The following is a 16,626-nucleotide window of genomic DNA, read 5'->3' on the forward strand; positions in this document are numbered from 1 at the left end:
TGTTTGCAAAGGAAAACAGCCGATGCAGTTAATCTCTCCAGTGACCATATTTTCTTCATGATGACCAAATAACTGCATAGGTAAGCTGTCAGAAGTGGGATTTGAACCCACGCCTCCAATGGAGACTGCGACCTGAACGCAGCGCCTTAGACCGCTCGGCCATCCTGACTAATAAAACATAAAAACAAGCCCAATAAATTCAATCAAAAGCTAGCAAAGACAAGAGTTTTAAAAAGTTGAAGCGGTCAAAATGCCTTGTGTGCAAATATCTTGCCTATTGAGATACAGAGGTATCAAAACTTTTTAGCAAGGCTACGAGGAGTCAATCAGTGTTGTTCAGGTGCTGACCTTGACTATGTAGAAAGGTAAGAGTGCTATAAATGTGGTACATCTTTAATTGCAGGTCCCACCGAGATTTGAACTCGGATCACTGGATTCAGAGTCCAGAGTGCTAGCCATTACACCATGGAACCCAGTTCAGTTGTGGTAATCTTAGGCCCGCCAGCCCGTCACATCAACCAGTTAGAGGATTTGAGAGATGCTTTGAATTCAAAATGTGTTTGCAAAGGAAAACAGCCGATGCAGTTAATCTCTCCAGTGACCATATTTTCTTCATGATGACCAAATAACTGCATAGGTAAGCTGTCAGAAGTGGGATTTGAACCCACGCCTCCAATGGAGACTGGGACCTGAACGCAGCGCCTTAGACCGCTCGGCCATCCTGACTAATAAAACATAAAAACAAGCCCAATAAATTCAATCAAAAGCTAGCAAAGACAAGAGTTTTAAAAAGTTGAAGCGGTCAAAATGCCTTGTGTGCAAATATCTTGCCTATTGAGATACAGAGGTATCAACAATTTTTAGCAAGGCTACGAGGAGTCAATCAGTGTTGTTCAGGTGCTGACCTTGACTATGTAGAAAGGTAAGAGTGCTATAAATGTGGTACATCTTTAATTGCAGGTCCCACCGAGATTTGAACTCGGATCACTGGATTCAGAGTCCAGAGTGCTAGCCATTACACCATGGAACCCTGTTCAGTTGCGGTAATCTTAGGCCCGCCAGCCCGTCACATCAACCAGTTAGAGGCTTTGAGAGATGCTTTGAATTCAAAATGTGTCTGCAAAGGAAAACAGCCGATGCAGTTAATCTCTCCAGTGACCATATTTTCTTCATGATGACCAAATAAATGAGTAATCTGTCAGAAGTGGGATTTGAACCCACGCCTCCAATGGAGACTGCGACCTGAACGCCAGCAGCCGTCGGATCGTCCGGGGAAATGTTTGAAATGTTGAGGAAGATCTGACCTGACAGCCAATCAGGTTCGCGTCCTCAACATTCAGCGGCCAATCGCTGGGGCGAATTGTTCCCTTCGCTCGAACATTTCAAACATTTGACCAATCACAAGGCTTAAATGTTGAAATGTTTGAGACAGCTGATGTGGGCGGGGATGCCTCCGGGAGGGGGCAAGCTGGGGGGCGGTCCCAGAGGACGAGCTGACCTGGGAGGACCCGCGCCGCCGGAGTTTACGCTACGCTAGCTTGAGAACGGTCCGACGCTAAAGCTAAGTCTTTCATTCGAAACTACTAAGTTACACTTCAAAATGGTAAGAATTTACACATTGAATAGAGTTGCATGATTTGCCCTTAAGTAAAGCAGTTCTTCCACCTGTCTTGTTAATTTGTCATATCCATGTATTTAGCTAAATGCATTAAAATAAACTCTGTTATCTGACGGCGATTTCGTCGGTTGTCATGGACGGACATTTGTTAATGTTATTTATTTAAGTTGGCTCTAGGGTTAACGTAGTAACATAGAAATAATTTCCCCTGTTGTCATGTTGTCATGATCATTGACTTTGTTTTCGTTTTCCACGTTATAAACTGGCTTTCTTTTTCTTGTGTCGACCGAGGGGTGGGGGTGGGGTGCTTAAGCTGGGGTTGGGGGAGTTACAGAATGAATACAGTTTACTCTCAGCACTTACACATTTAATACAGGGGTATGACATAACTATACATATAAGAGTAATTCCTCCTGTCACCTAATGTCGTCATATACGTGTATTTAGTTTTCTTACAAACACTTTCACCATTATTTATCTTTTTATCTGCTGCCATTGTTTGCTATTGTAATAGGATATATATATACATGTATATGTCATGTTCTCATAAACATGTCTTTAGCTACCTTCTATAACATGCTTTAGTTTTCATCTGTCATAATACCCTTATGCCACAACTGAGTTTTTCATAGGATTATTACAATATTACAAGACTGATGGTCTGGCTTTTTCATGTACCTACAATTTAAAATCTACTTTAAAAGTTCATGCATTTCTGTCACCAAAGGCAACAGCTTCGAAATCACATAAGGGAATGGCAGACTCAGAGTGGATGTCACGGCTGAGGAAGTTTGCCAACACTGGGTCCTGGCCTGCAGGGGAGGGAAACAGGCCAGCTCCCAGGCAGAAGAAGTGGTACCAGCTTTATCAAATGGTATATGTACATAAATTACCCTAATTTGCATTGTTTTATACTATCACAATGAATGTTATACATAAAAAGCAGTAACTTAAGTTGTATGCACTTAATTAAAATGTACATCTATTATTTTTAGATTGAGAAATGTCCAAGGATGGGACATTCACATCAGTCTTTGTTTGGTCATGTGAGACATTGTACATGTGGATTCCACACTCAGAAGGTAATCCTTTTCAATATAAGTAATATATATATATATATATATATGTATTTATATATACACAACACTAATGTATGTACTCATGACACAACAGCCAACCACAGCAAGTACTACCCAGGGTCCCACAGGGCAACAGGCAGTAGCAGTGGCTCCTGTCCTTCCAGGCACAGTGGAGCGACAGGCAGTAGCAGTGGCTCCCACCCTTCCAGGCACAGTGGTGCAACAGGCAGTAGCAGTGGCTCCTGTCCTTCCACGCACAGTGGAGCGACAAGCAGCAGCAGTGTCTCCCACCCTTCCAGGCACAGTGGTGCAACAGGCAGTAGCAGTGGCTCCTGTCCTCCCAGGCACTGTGGGGCAGAAACAAAGTACAGCAGGCAGTGCGGTCCCAAAGCAGCGACCCCTGTTGAATTTGTCAATGGTATTCAGAGATTAATTAAGATTCACTGAATGATTGTTTACAATATAACCCTCTCGTGACACAGCCTTTTGCTCTATTGCCTTTCAGTTTACAAAGCCTAGATTTGGTGGCTCCCATGTCACGGCTGCAAAGCCGAATCTTAGTGCTAGCAGGAGAGTAACACAGGTAAATAAGAGATCAAATTGCATCACTTTACATTGTGTTTTTAAGACAACTCACTTAGACTGAATGCTTTACAGACCCAAGCCACCAACCTCCCCACAACTTCTCCGGCCAGCATTGCTATCTTAGTAAGTATTTTAGGTATAGGTTTTCCCAAGACTATTAACAGCATTAAAAGCCATTCAAGTCTAAAATAAAATTTGAAGCCTCAATATTATTGTTTCATGTAGCGCGGCTGTTTGAACTAATAGCTTATGTTTCGATTGTGTTGTCAATGTATCTTCCTTGCTGTGTATTTACAGGCTCCAGACCCTCAGACACATGCTCAGGCTTCGGTGCCTGTCCTCAGCACCACAGCAGTGTGTGCCTCTGTGTCAGTGAGTTATTTAACATTTAATTTCATACTGTGGAGCATAAGCAGCGTCTTTCATTATAATCAAATATGTTGATCCATTTTTTTGTTATTGCACAGACCGCTGACTCCAGGACAGAGACTGAAACACAGCTGCCCCGTTTGTGGTCAGAAGGCTTGCCTCCTGTGGACCATAAATGGATTGTGAAGTCTCTGTTCAAGATGGGGCCAAGAGGAAAATTAGTGCTTAAAGAGAATCTGAAGCTCTGGCACTTTCCACCACAGCCTAGTGGCCTTTACCATCAGGCTCCGGGTCCAGACCGCTTTTTTGCCCATCCACTTCTGGTCTGGATGCCTTACAAGCTGTGGAAGGTGAAGGTGGTCTGTCCAAACCTTGCCTGTGGAGGGCACCAGCTAACAGGAGCGGGTCTGCACAAGAGGGCACGCCGAGTCCTGGACGAGGACAGGATGTACAACATGGTGACAGAGACACTAACCTGCACCAAATGTAGATCCAGCCACGTGTCCTGGAGTCAGACTGTCCTCAAACAACTGTCCAAGGCACAGCAGACACAATTCCGGGTCATCCTCACACAAAAGTGATTACCGTTAATTTACTCTCTTGCCTTTTCAAGTAGAAATGCAGTATATAAAATACAATTACTGATATATCTGTCTATGATCAAGGTTTGCATGTGACATCCGGGTGATCCGAAAACTGCGGGAGAGAGGCCTTGGTAACAGCCCAACGCAGCTTTTAAAGAAGCTGAAGGAGAACCACACAGAGGAGTGGATGAGTCGCGCATTGATGTACACCGACGAGTGTGTGGACTTCAGCGAGCGACCCGCACTGCTGCCCCTGTCGTTTCCCGAGGCTCCAGAGCCTGCTGTTGTGCCGAGCTGTAAGTGGCTCCTGTCCGTTTACTGCCAGGACATTTTGACGAGGGTGGATGACATCATGGCCAGGATTACCTCAACATATGGCACAGTCCTCAAGATGGATTCCACCAGAAAGGTAAAAGATTCTTTGTCTTTCAAATCTGCTGATTATATTAAGATTAATAAGTAATTGATTAGTCCCTCAATGGGGAAATTTAGAATGTTACAGCAGCAGAAAGACATAAAAATAAGTAGCAAGTAGTACTAGGGTGAGGGATATAAAGAAGGATATAGAAACATAGTACAGTGAATTTTGCACCGTTGAGAAGTGTTAAAGTGACAGTCCATAGTGAGGTTGCATGTAGTTTTACTAGGAGCAGAGGTGGTTGTATAGCCTTATAGATATATTATTAACGACTGCCTGTATTTCTGAATCATGTTCACAGAGGTCCTCTACATTTTTTGTGCTTCAGATCACCAAGAAGCTCGCTGGAACAGCCAAAGGGACAGCCCACTGGCTAACCTCTGTGGGTAATGAGTACGGTCAGGTTCTCATCAGTGTCATGACCGCTCAGGAGGGAGCTGGCCTGGACTTGATGGCAGCGGGATTGATGAAGAGGTACCAGCTGGCCGGTGTGGATCCCCCTGTTGCCTTATATGTGGACTGTGGCTGCTGCACCGAGGGAGGAGAGACCAAGCTGAAGGCCAGATTCAGCGGGTGGCCGGACATTATTGTAAGGCTTGATATCTGGCACTTTATGCGCAGACTTGCTCTGGGATGCACAACAGATGCTCATCAGCTGTACCCAGGATTTATGTCTCGCCTTTCAGCGAGCATATTTGAGTGGGATGCAGCTGATTTAGCTTTGTTGCGAGAAGCAAAAAGGCAGCAGCTTCGGTCCCAGGGTCTGCCCTCCCTCACTGATGGCGACATAGACAAACAACTCTCCAGGGAGGAGATGTCTCTCCACTGTCGTAGGAGGACCCGTGGTGAGGAGACCACCATTCGCCTGCTGGAGGAGCTGCTTGGGTTGCTGATGGGCAGCAGAGGTAATGACTCCAGTGGTGTTCCCCTGTTTGACCGAGAGAGGATGGAGCACATCTGGCGTGTCCAGAGAAAGCACGTCAAATGCATCCAGGACCCACCAGGTGTTGCTCTATACACCAAGACAGGGGAGCTCACAAAGGGAGGTGTGCGGTTACCTGTTTACAGATGTGCCAGGGGCTCTACATCTCTCGAGTCATTTCATCTACACCTCAACCGCTTCATACCAGGTTTGTGTCTGTCAGACATTTAAGTTTATATGCTGAATAGTCCAAGAATATTTCATCGTTTGATATTTAATATGTATTTAATGTGTACTTTTAGGGACGAGTGCCAACAGTCTGAACTTTCAGATATATCTCCTGGAAGGGCTTCACAGATGGAACCACGACCGGGGGGTTGCTGCTCTGTCCACTGGACAATCTCCTTTGCGCAGCTACTCCAGTGACCTGGTTCAGGCCCTCAACAACAATTATCAGAAGCTGTTTGGCAGGAAGGTGGTACCACAGTTCTGTCCACCCTCACGGTACACTGGTAAGCATTTGTGATTGCATTGGTAATTTACCTCAATTTTTAAACCCTTTATTAACTGTATCAACTTTTGTAAACAATCTAATTTAATTCTGTTGTTTCAGGAGAGCTCATAGGGATGCAATATCTGTTCCGGCAGACTGGTCAGGCACTGCAGGATATGCACCCTGATTCAGAGGAAGCTGCAACCCTGATAGAACAGCATGACGTGGAGGACGACATGGAGCTTGATGAGGGTTTTGCTGACATCATGGAAGATCCCACTGTGTTGAACCTTGGGGTTCCTCAGGCTTCAGCATCTCAGACTCCTGATCCCTCTGCCATTTCTTCTCCTCTTCTCTCCCTGGTTCCTGGTACATCCACCCTGGCTCCTAGTATTTCCACCCTGGCACCTGGCTCATCCTCTGAGGTCCCTGGTACATCCACCCTGGCACCTGACACATCAACCCTGGCCTCTAGTTCCTCCTCTGAAGATGATATTCATGCTGAAGATGAAGACATGGTAAGTCTAGCTGTGTTCGTTTTAGAATATGCATGTAGATATGTGCATGCTTCTTCACTATTTTTGATTACACATGTTAACATATTTTATCATTAAACAAAAAAAGTTTTGTGAGTGAAAGTTTTACACCCTATAAACTGTTGAATCTTTTTTACAGGCTGTTGATGACCAAAATCTCCCCGGATACCAGCATGTGGACAGACTTGCTGAGTATTTGGTGGCGCTTCGGGATCAGACGTCTCTTTGTCTTAGCAACCAACAGGCGAGTAGGATAGTGTCACTGTGGGACAATCTGAATCAAGGTGACAAGCAGCGGGTGGTTTATGCAGCACGACATCAGGAGAGACTTTTGAGTGGACGCTTCAGAACTCCAAAGACGCCCTCAAAAACCCCTGGTGTGGAGAGTACCACCCGCTGCATGTTGGGTGCGAGTAGCACACCTGCCCAGTGGCCTGACTGCTGCCGGTTGGTGGAAACCATGTTCATCAGACTCTGCAATATACACCAAAGCCCGGCAAAAAAGGGTAAGAGGGCTACTTCTCGGTGGTCCTTAATTTTGAGGGATTACCGCAAGATAAGGCAGCTTGTTGTCGGCAACTGCCGGGTGATGCAGGGTTCTGAAATTCAGCTGGTGGAGGTGAATCAGAGCACGCTCATCCAATGGCATAATCACCGGCAGAAGAAACAGGAGCTCTCTGTGCTGCTCCAAGGCACTGCATTGCCTCCAGCCCTGGCAGAATCCGATGAGCCTCTTCAGGAGGCAAGATTGCTCCCTGCTGCACCCACGCCTGCCCGGAATGAACATCAATACCGGCTGCCGCAGAGTACAGCAGGTCAGGCCAAACAGAGGCAGACGGGATCTGGTCAGCTCCCTGTCAACATAAGGCCAAAGGGACCAGTGAAGAGACAGTTATATGCAACCCCACCAGCCCCAGCACCAGGACCCATCATTACACCTCACATCTTAACACCATCCGGACTGGTTCAGGTTGTCTTTCCTGTGCCAGTAGGCAGCTATCCTCAAACCAGTGCGCCTACCAGCACAGTGGAAGCTGACCCCGCCCCTAAAAGGCCATATAGGCGAACAGTGGCCAGCAACACTTGCAAAAAGTGTGGCCAGTTCCGCACTTCTGTCACTGGACACAGCCAGTACCATGGAAAGGTGTATTGCCCTCAGTTTGAAGCCTTAACAAAAGACCAGTGGTTGGAGGAAATGAGGAAAAAGATGTAAATAGTTCATATTTGTAAATAATAGTTTTATTGTAAATAGTTTTTTTAAATGTTTGTATTTAATTCTGGGTACTACTGCGATAGTCAATTCCATATGCCCTGTTTTTTATCTGTCTGTTTAAATTCAATGTTTCTATAATTCTTATTTCTATGAACACATAAAACTGGTTTACAGCAATATATGAGTGGGTGTTTTTAATGACAGTTAGCAGCACATCAACAACAACAACAACCTCCATAAGAATAATTATGGTGATTCTTATAATGATGAAGCACATTCAATAAGAGAAACATGGTTTGTGAAGTTAATATGGGAGGTGGTCTCTGATGTACAGTAGAAGAAATGTCCTGATGAGGGACCGGAATGGAAAGATCCTCCACTCCTGTCGTTTGATGAGTCCTGTGGAGTGGGAGGTAGTGCAGGTAGGTGTTATTACACAATGAACTAGTCTCATAACAATATAATGTGTAGAAAAATAGGAGGAAATTCGTAATCATATGAGGAATGAACACGCACCTTCGCAATCCCGGAGTCTAGGGTTCGAGTCCCACTCGTGCAATGACCAAAAACATCAAAAGTGTTATATTTGTGTCTAGTCAGCTAGAAATACATTTATCTAATAGAAATTGATATAGAACTTCACATCGCTCCTTTCCTTTTCCTTCTTTCCCTTTTTCCTCCCTTTTCTCCTCTTTTCTCTTCTTCCCCTTCCTTCCCCCTTTCTTCCCCTTCCTTCCCCTTTCTTCCCCTTCTTTGACGGACTATTGTTCCCCAGCTTGAACGCAGCGCCTTAGACCGCTCGGCCATCCTGACTACTAAAACATAAAAACAAGCCCAGTAAATTCAATCAAAAGCTAGCAAAGACAAGAGTTTTAAAAAGTTGAAGCGGTCAAAATGCCTTGTGTGCAAATATCTTCTCTATGAGATGCTGAAAGAGATACAGAGGTATCAACAATTTTTAGCAAGGCTACGAGGAGTCAATCAGTGTTGTTCAGGTGCTGACCTTGACTATGTAGAAAGGTAAGAGTGCTATAAATGTGGTACATCTTTAATTGCAGGTCCCACCGAGATTTGAACTCGGATCACTGGATTCAGAGTCCAGAGTGCTAGCCATTACACCATGGAACCCTGTTCAGTTGCGGTAATCTTAGGCCCGCCAGCCCGTCACATCAACCAGTTAGAGGCTTTGAGAGATGCTTTGAATTCAAAATGTGTCTGCAAAGGAAAACAGCCGATGCAGTTAATCTCTCCAGTGACCATATTTTCTTCATGATGACCAAATAAATGAGTAATCTGTCAGAAGTGGGATTTGAACCCATGCCTCCAATGGAGACTGCGACCTGAACGCAGCGCCTTAGACCGCTCGGCCATCCTGACTACTAAAACATAAAAACAAGCCCAGTAAATTCAATCAAAAGCTAGCAAAGACAAGAGTTTTAAAAAGTTGAAGCGGTCAAAATGCCTTGTGTGCAAATATCTTGCCTATGAGATGCTGAAAGAGATACAGAGGTATCAGCAATTTTTAGCAAGGCTACGAGGAGTCAATCAGTGTTGTTCAGGTGCTGACCTTGACTATGTAGAAAGGTAAGAGTGCTATAAATGTGGTACATCTTTAATTGCAGGTCCCACCGAGATTTGAACTCGGATCACTGGATTCAGAGTCCAGAGTGCTAGCCATTACACCATGGAACCCAGTTCAGTTGTGGTAATCTTAGGCCCGCCAGCCCGTCACATCAACCAGTTAGAGGATTTGAGAGATGCTTTGAATTCAAAATGTGTTTGCAAAGGAAAACAGCCGATGCAGTTAATCTCTCCAGTGACCATATTTTCTTCATGATGACCAAATAACTGCATAGGTAAGCTGTCAGAAGTGGGATTTGAACCCACGCCTCCAATGGAGACTGCGACCTGAACGCAGCGCCTTAGACCGCTCGGCCATCCTGACTAATAAAACATAAAAACAAGCCCAATAAATTCAATCAAAAGCTAGCAAAGACAAGAGTTTTAAAAAGTTGAAGCGGTCAAAATGCCTTGTGTGCAAATATCTTGCCTATTGAGATACAGAGGTATCAACAATTTTTAGCAAGGCTACGAGGAGTCAATCAGTGTTGTTCAGGTGCTGATCTTGACTATGTAGAAAGGTAAGAGTGCTATAAATGTGGTACATCTTTAATTGCAGGTCCCACCGAGATTTGAACTCGGATCACTGGATTCAGAGTCCAGAGTGCTAGCCATTACACCATGGAACCCTGTTCAGTTGCGGTAATCTTAGGCCCGCCAGCCCGTCACATCAACCAGTTAGAGGCTTTGAGAGATGCTTTGAATTCAAAATGTGTTTGCAAAGGAAAACAGCCGATGCAGTTAATCTCTCCAGTGACCATATTTTCTTCATGATGACCAAATAACTGCATAGGTAAGCTGTCAGAAGTGGGATTTGAACCCAAGCCTCCAATGGAGACTGCGACCTGAACGCAGCGCCTTAGACCGCTCGGCCATCCTGACTAATAAAACATAAAAACAAGCCCAATAAATTCAATCAAAAGCTAGCAAAGACAAGAGTTTTAAAAAGTTGAAGCGGTCAAAATGCCTTGTGTGCAAATATCTTGCCTATTGAGATACAGAGGTATCAACAATTTTTAGCAAGGCTACGAGGAGTCAATCAGTGTTGTTCAGGTGCTGACCTTGACTATGTAGAAAGGTAAGAGTGCTATAAATGTGGTACATCTTTAATTGCAGGTCCCACCGAGATTTGAACTCGGATCACTGGATTCAGAGTCCAGAGTGCTAGCCATTACACCATGGAACCCTGTTCAGTTGCGGTAATCTTAGGCCCGCCAGCCCGTCACATCAACCAGTTAGAGGATTTGAGAGATGCTTTGAATTCAAAATGTGTTTGCAAAGGAAAACAGCCGATGCAGTTAATCTCTCCAGTGACCATATTTTCTTCATGATGACCAAATAACTGCATAGGTAAGCTGTCAGAAGTGGGATTTGAACCCACGCCTCCAATGGAGACTGCGACCTGAACGCAGCGCCTTAGACCGCTCGGCCATCCTGACTAATAAAACATAAAAACAAGCCCAATAAATTCAATCAAAAGCTAGCAAAGACAAGAGTTTTAAAAAGTTGAAGCGGTCAAAATGCCTTGTGTGCAAATATCTTGCCTATTGAGATACAGAGGTATCAAAACTTTTTAGCAAGGCTACGAGGAGTCAATCAGTGTTGTTCAGGTGCTGACCTTGACTATGTAGAAAGGTAAGAGTGCTTTAAATGTGGTACATCTTTAATTGCAGGTCCCACCGAGATTTGAACTCGGATCACTGGATTCAGAGTCCAGAGTGCTAGCCATTACACCATGGAACCCAGTTCAGTTGTGGTAATCTTAGGCCCGCCAGCCCGTCACATCAACCAGTTAGAGGATTTGAGAGATGCTTTGAATTCAAAATGTGTTTGCAAAGGAAAACAGCCGATGCAGTTAATCTCTCCAGTGACCATATTTTCTTCATGATGACCAAATAACTGCATAGGTAAGCTGTCAGAAGTGGGATTTGAACCCACGCCTCCAATGGAGACTGGGACCTGAACGCAGCGCCTTAGACCGCTCGACCATCCTGACTAATAAAACATAAAAACAAGCCCAATAAATTCAATCAAAAGCTAGCAAAGACAAGAGTTTTAAAAAGTTGAAGCGGTCAAAATGCCTTGTGTGCAAATATCTTGCCTATTGAGATACAGAGGTATCAACAATTTTTAGCAAGGCTACGAGGAGTCAATCAGTGTTGTTCAGGTGCTGACCTTGACTATGTAGAAAGGTAAGAGTGCTATAAATGTGGTACATCTTTAATTGCAGGTCCCACCGAGATTTGAACTCGGATCACTGGATTCAGAGTCCAGAGTGCTAGCCATTACACCATGGAACCCTGTTCAGTTGCGGTAATCTTAGGCCCGCCAGCCCGTCACATCAACCAGTTAGAGGCTTTGAGAGATGCTTTGAATTCAAAATGTGTCTGCAAAGGAAAACAGCCGATGCAGTTAATCTCTCCAGTGACCATATTTTCTTCATGATGACCAAATAAATGAGTAATCTGTCAGAAGTGGGATTTGAACCCACGCCTCCAATGGAGACTGCGACCTGAACGCAGCGCCTTAGACCGCTCGGCCATCCTGACTACTAAAACATAAAAACAAGCCCAGTAAATTCAATCAAAAGCTAGCAAAGACAAGAGTTTTAAAAAGTTGAAGCGGTCAAAATGCCTTGTGTGCAAATATCTTGCCTATGAGATGCTGAAAGAGATACAGAGGTATCAACAATTTTTAGCAAGGCTACGAGGAGTCAATCAGTGTTGTTCAGGTGCTGACCTTGACTATGTAGAAAGGTAAGAGTGCTATAAATATGGTACATCTTTAATTGCAGGTCCCACCGAGATTTGAACTCGGATCACTGGATTCAGAGTCCAGAGTGCTAGCCATTACACCATGGAACCCACTTCAGTTGTGGTAATCTTAGGCCCGCCAGCCCGTCACATCAACCAGTTAGAGGATTTGAGAGATGCTTTGAATTCAAAATGTGTTTGCAAAGGAAAACAGCCGATGCAGTTAATCTCTCCAGTGACCATATTTTCTTCATGATGACCAAATAACTGCATAGGTAAGCTGTCAGAAGTGGGATTTGAACCCACGCCTCCAATGGAGACTGCGACCTGAACGCCAGCAGCCGTCGGATCGTCCGGGGAAATGTTTGAAATGTTGAGGAAGATCTGACCTGACAGCCAATCAGGTTCGCGTCCTCAACATTCAGCGGCCAATCGCTGGGGCGAATTGTTCCCTTCGCTCGAACATTTCAAACATTTGACCAATCACAAGGCTTAAATGTTGAAATGTTTGAGACAGCTGATGTGGGCGGGGATGCCTCCGGGAGGGGGCAAGCTGGGGGGCGGTCCCAGAGGACGAGCTGACCTGGGAGGACCCGCGCCGCCGGAGTTTACGCTACGCTAGCTTGAGAACGGTCCGACGCTAAAGTTAAGTCTTTCATTCGAAACTACTAAGTTACACTTCAAAATGGTAAGAATTTACACATTGAATAGAGTTGCATGATTTGCCCTTAAGTAAAGCAGTTCTTCCACCTGTCTTGTTAAGTTGTCATATCCATGTATTTAGCTAAATGCATTAAAATAAACTCTGTTATCTGACGGCGATTTCGTCGGTTGTCATGGACGGACATTTGTTAATGTTATTTATTTAAGTTGGCTCTAGGGTTAACGTAGTAACATAGAAATAATTTCCCCTGTTGTCGTGTTGTCATGATCATTGACTTTGTTTTCGTTTTCCACGTTATAAACTGGCTTTCTTTTTCTTGTGTCGACCGAGGGGTGGGGGTGGGGTGCTTAAGCTGGGGTTGGGGGAGTTACAGAATGAATACAGTTTACTCTCAGCACTTACACATTTAATACAGGGGTATGACATAACTATACATATAAGAGTAATTCCTCCTGTCACCTAATGTCGTCATATACGTGTATTTAGTTTTCTTACAAACACTTTCACCATTATTTCTCTTTTTATCTGCTGCCATTGTTTGCTATTGTAATAGGATATATATATACATGTATATGTCATGTTCTCATAAACATGTCTTTAGCTACCTTCTATAACATGCTTTAGTTTTCATCTGTCATAATACCCTTATGCCACAACTGAGTTTTTCATAGGATTATTACAATATTACAAGACTGATGGTCTGGCTTTTTCATGTACCTACAATTTAAAATCTACTTTAAAAGTTCATGCATTTCTGTCACCAAAGGCAACATCTTCGAAATCACATAAGGGAATGGCAGACTCAGAGTGGATGTCACGGCTGAGGAAGTTTGCCAACACTGGGTCCTGGCCTGCAGGGGAGGGAAACAGGCCAGCTCCCAGGCAGAAGAAGTGGTACCAGCTTTATCAAATGGTATATGTACATAAATTACCCTAATTTGCATTGTTTTATACTATCACAATGAATGTTATACATAAAAAGCAGTAACTTAAGTTGTATGCACTTAATTAAAATGTACATCTATTATTTTTAGATTGAGAAATGTCCAAGGATGGGACATTCACATCAGTCTTTGTTTGGTCATGTGAGACATTGTACATGTGGATTCCACACTCAGAAGGTAATCCTTTTCAATATAAGTAATATATATATATATATATATATGTATTTATATATACACAACACTAATGTATGTACTCATGACACAACAGCCAACCACAGCAAGTACTACCCAGGGTCCCACAGGGCAACAGGCAGTAGCAGTGGCTCCTGTCCTTCCAGGCACAGTGGTGCAACAGGCAGTAGCAGTGGCTCCTGTCCTTCCACGCACAGTGGAGCGACAAGCAGCAGCAGTGTCTCCCACCCTTCCAGGCACAGTGGTGCAACAGGCAGTAGCAGTGGCTCCTGTCCTCCCAGGCACTGTGGGGCAGAAACAAAGTACAGCAGGCAGTGCGGTCCCAAAGCAGCGACCCCTGTTGAATTTGTCAATGGTATTCAGAGATTAATTAAGATTCACTGAATGATTTTTTACAATATAACCCTCTCGTGACACAGCCTTTTGCTCTATTGCCTTTCAGTTTACAAAGCCTAGATTTGGTGGCTCCCATGTCACGGCTGCAAAGCCGAATCTTAGTGCTAGCAGGAGAGTAACACAGGTAAATAAGAGATCAAATTGCATCACTTTACATTGTGTTTTTAAGACAACTCACTTAGACTGAATGCTTTACAGACCCAAGCCACCAACCTCCCCACAACTTCTCCGGCCAGCATTGCTATCTTAGTAAGTATTTTAGGTATAGGTTTTCCCAAGACTATTAACAGTATTAAAAGCCATTCAAGTCTAAAATAAAATTTGAAGCCTCAATATTATTGTTTCATGTAGCGCGGCTGTTTGAACTAATAGCTTATGTTTCGATTGTGTTGTCAATGTATCTTCCTTGCTGTGTATTTACAGGCTCCAGACCCTCAGACACATGCTCAGGCTTCGGTGCCTGTCCTCAGCACCACAGCAGTGTGTGCCTCTGTGTCAGTGAGTTATTTAACATTTAATTTCATACTGTGGAGCATAAGCAGCGTCTTTCATCATAATAAAATATGTTGATCCATTTTTTTGTTATTGCACAGACCGCTGACTCCAGGACAGAGACTGAAACACAGCTGCCCCGTTTGTGGTCAGAAGGCTTGCCTCCTGTGGACCATAAATGGATTGTGAAGTCTCTGTTCAAGATGGGGCCAAGAGGAAAATTAGTGCTTAAAGAGAATCTGAAGCTCTGGCACTTTCCACCACAGCCTAGTGGCCTTTACCATCAGGCTCCGGGTCCAGACCGCTTTTTTGCCCATCCACTTCTGGTCTGGATGCCTTACAAGCTGTGGAAGGTGAAGGTGGTCTGTCCAAACCTTGCCTGTGGAGGGCACCAGCTAACAGGAGCGGGTCTGCACAAGAGGGCACGCCGAGTCCTGGTAACAGGACTCGGCGTGCGTTGGGCCTTGGTAACAGCCCAACGCAGCTTTTAAAGAAGCTGAAGGAGAACCACACAGAGGAGTGGATGAGTCGCGCATTGATGTACACCGACGAGTGTGTGGACTTCAGCGAGCGACCCGCACTGCTGCCCCTGTCGTTTCCCGAGGCTCCAGAGCCTGCTGTTGTGCCGAGCTGTAAGTGGCTCCTGTCCGTTTACTGCCAGGACATTTTGACGAGGGTGGATGACATCATGGCCAGGATTACCTCAACATATGGCACAGTCCTCAAGATGGATTCCACCAGAAAGGTAAAAGAATCTTTGTCTTTCAAATCTGCTGATTATATTAAGATTAATAAGTAATTGATTAGTCCCTCAATGGGGACATTTAGAATGTTACAGCAGCAGAAAGACATAAAAATAAGTAGCATGTAGTACTAGGGTGAGGGATATAAAGAAGGATATAGAAACATAGTACAGTGAATTTTGCACCTTTGAGAAGTGTTAAAGTGACAGTCCATAGTGAGGTTGCATGTAGTTTTACTAGGAGCAGAGGTGGTTGTATAGCCTTATAGATATATTATTAACGACTGCCTGTATTTCTGAATCATGTTCACAGAGGTCCTCTACATTTTTTGTGCTTCAGATCACCAAGAAGCTCGCTGGAACAGCCAAAGGGACAGCCCACTGGCTAACCTCTGTGGGTAATGAGTACGGTCAGGTTCTCATCAGTGTCATGACCGCTCAGGAGGGAGCTGGCCTGGACTTGATGGCAGCGGGATTGATGAAGAGGTACCAGCTGGCTGGTGTGGATCCCCCTGTTGCCTTATATGTGGACTGTGGCTGCTGCACCGAGGGAGGAGAGACCAAGCTGAAGGCCAGATTCAGCGGGTGGCCGGACATTATTGTAAGGCTTGATATCTGGCACTTTATGCGCAGACTTGCTCTGGGATGCACAACAGATGCTCATCAGCTGTACCCAGGATTTATGTCTCGCCTTTCAGCGAGCATATTTGAGTGGGATGCAGCTGATTTAGCTTTGTTGCGAGAAGCAAAAAGGCAGCAGCTTCGGTCCCAGGGTCTGCCCTCCCTCACTGATGGCGACATAGACAAACAACTCTCCAGGGAGGAGATGTCTCTCCACTGTCGTAGGAGGACCCGTGGTGAGGAGACCACCATTCGCCTGCTGGAGGAGCTGCTTGGGTTGCTGATGGGCAGCAGAGGTAATGACTCCAGTGGTGTTCCCCTGTTTGACCGAGAGAGGATGGAGCACATCTGGCGTGTCCAGAGAAAGCACGTCAAATGCATCCAG

At 44.8% G+C, this 16,626-nt stretch overlaps 17 non-coding genes across 17 annotated transcripts; all 17 read right to left on the reverse strand.

The window, feature by feature from the left end:
- Window positions 1-86: 86 nt before the first annotated feature.
- trnal-cag (transfer RNA leucine (anticodon CAG)) lies at window positions 87-169 on the reverse strand. Its single transcript has one exon. It is a non-coding gene; the product is annotated as a tRNA-Leu (tRNA).
- Window positions 170-401: 232 nt separating this feature from the next.
- trnaq-cug (transfer RNA glutamine (anticodon CUG)) lies at window positions 402-473 on the reverse strand. The gene has a single exon. It is a non-coding gene; the product is annotated as a tRNA-Gln (tRNA).
- Window positions 474-643: 170 nt separating this feature from the next.
- Window positions 644-726, reverse strand: trnal-cag (transfer RNA leucine (anticodon CAG)). Its single transcript has one exon. It is a non-coding gene; the product is annotated as a tRNA-Leu (tRNA).
- A 232-nt stretch (window positions 727-958) lies between these two features.
- On the reverse strand, window positions 959-1,030 carry trnaq-cug (transfer RNA glutamine (anticodon CUG)). The gene has a single exon. It is a non-coding gene; the product is annotated as a tRNA-Gln (tRNA).
- Window positions 1,031-8,873: 7,843 nt separating this feature from the next.
- Window positions 8,874-8,945, reverse strand: trnaq-cug (transfer RNA glutamine (anticodon CUG)). Its single transcript has one exon. It is a non-coding gene; the product is annotated as a tRNA-Gln (tRNA).
- Window positions 8,946-9,111: 166 nt separating this feature from the next.
- Window positions 9,112-9,194, reverse strand: trnal-cag (transfer RNA leucine (anticodon CAG)). The gene has a single exon. It is a non-coding gene; the product is annotated as a tRNA-Leu (tRNA).
- Window positions 9,195-9,437: 243 nt separating this feature from the next.
- trnaq-cug (transfer RNA glutamine (anticodon CUG)) lies at window positions 9,438-9,509 on the reverse strand. The gene has a single exon. It is a non-coding gene; the product is annotated as a tRNA-Gln (tRNA).
- Window positions 9,510-9,679: 170 nt separating this feature from the next.
- trnal-cag (transfer RNA leucine (anticodon CAG)) lies at window positions 9,680-9,762 on the reverse strand. Its single transcript has one exon. It is a non-coding gene; the product is annotated as a tRNA-Leu (tRNA).
- A 232-nt stretch (window positions 9,763-9,994) lies between these two features.
- Window positions 9,995-10,066, reverse strand: trnaq-cug (transfer RNA glutamine (anticodon CUG)). Its single transcript has one exon. It is a non-coding gene; the product is annotated as a tRNA-Gln (tRNA).
- A 170-nt stretch (window positions 10,067-10,236) lies between these two features.
- Window positions 10,237-10,319, reverse strand: trnal-cag (transfer RNA leucine (anticodon CAG)). The gene has a single exon. It is a non-coding gene; the product is annotated as a tRNA-Leu (tRNA).
- Window positions 10,320-10,551: 232 nt separating this feature from the next.
- trnaq-cug (transfer RNA glutamine (anticodon CUG)) lies at window positions 10,552-10,623 on the reverse strand. Its single transcript has one exon. It is a non-coding gene; the product is annotated as a tRNA-Gln (tRNA).
- Window positions 10,624-10,793: 170 nt separating this feature from the next.
- trnal-cag (transfer RNA leucine (anticodon CAG)) lies at window positions 10,794-10,876 on the reverse strand. The gene has a single exon. It is a non-coding gene; the product is annotated as a tRNA-Leu (tRNA).
- Window positions 10,877-11,108: 232 nt separating this feature from the next.
- trnaq-cug (transfer RNA glutamine (anticodon CUG)) lies at window positions 11,109-11,180 on the reverse strand. The gene has a single exon. It is a non-coding gene; the product is annotated as a tRNA-Gln (tRNA).
- A 170-nt stretch (window positions 11,181-11,350) lies between these two features.
- trnal-cag (transfer RNA leucine (anticodon CAG)) lies at window positions 11,351-11,433 on the reverse strand. Its single transcript has one exon. It is a non-coding gene; the product is annotated as a tRNA-Leu (tRNA).
- A 232-nt stretch (window positions 11,434-11,665) lies between these two features.
- Window positions 11,666-11,737, reverse strand: trnaq-cug (transfer RNA glutamine (anticodon CUG)). Its single transcript has one exon. It is a non-coding gene; the product is annotated as a tRNA-Gln (tRNA).
- A 166-nt stretch (window positions 11,738-11,903) lies between these two features.
- trnal-cag (transfer RNA leucine (anticodon CAG)) lies at window positions 11,904-11,986 on the reverse strand. The gene has a single exon. It is a non-coding gene; the product is annotated as a tRNA-Leu (tRNA).
- Window positions 11,987-12,229: 243 nt separating this feature from the next.
- On the reverse strand, window positions 12,230-12,301 carry trnaq-cug (transfer RNA glutamine (anticodon CUG)). The gene has a single exon. It is a non-coding gene; the product is annotated as a tRNA-Gln (tRNA).
- Between the last annotated feature and the right edge of the window lie 4,325 nt (window positions 12,302-16,626).

This window comes from Platichthys flesus, chromosome 4 (genome assembly GCF_949316205.1).
Source record: "Platichthys flesus chromosome 4, fPlaFle2.1, whole genome shotgun sequence".
Classification (NCBI taxonomy): Eukaryota; Metazoa; Chordata; class Actinopteri; order Pleuronectiformes; family Pleuronectidae; genus Platichthys; species Platichthys flesus.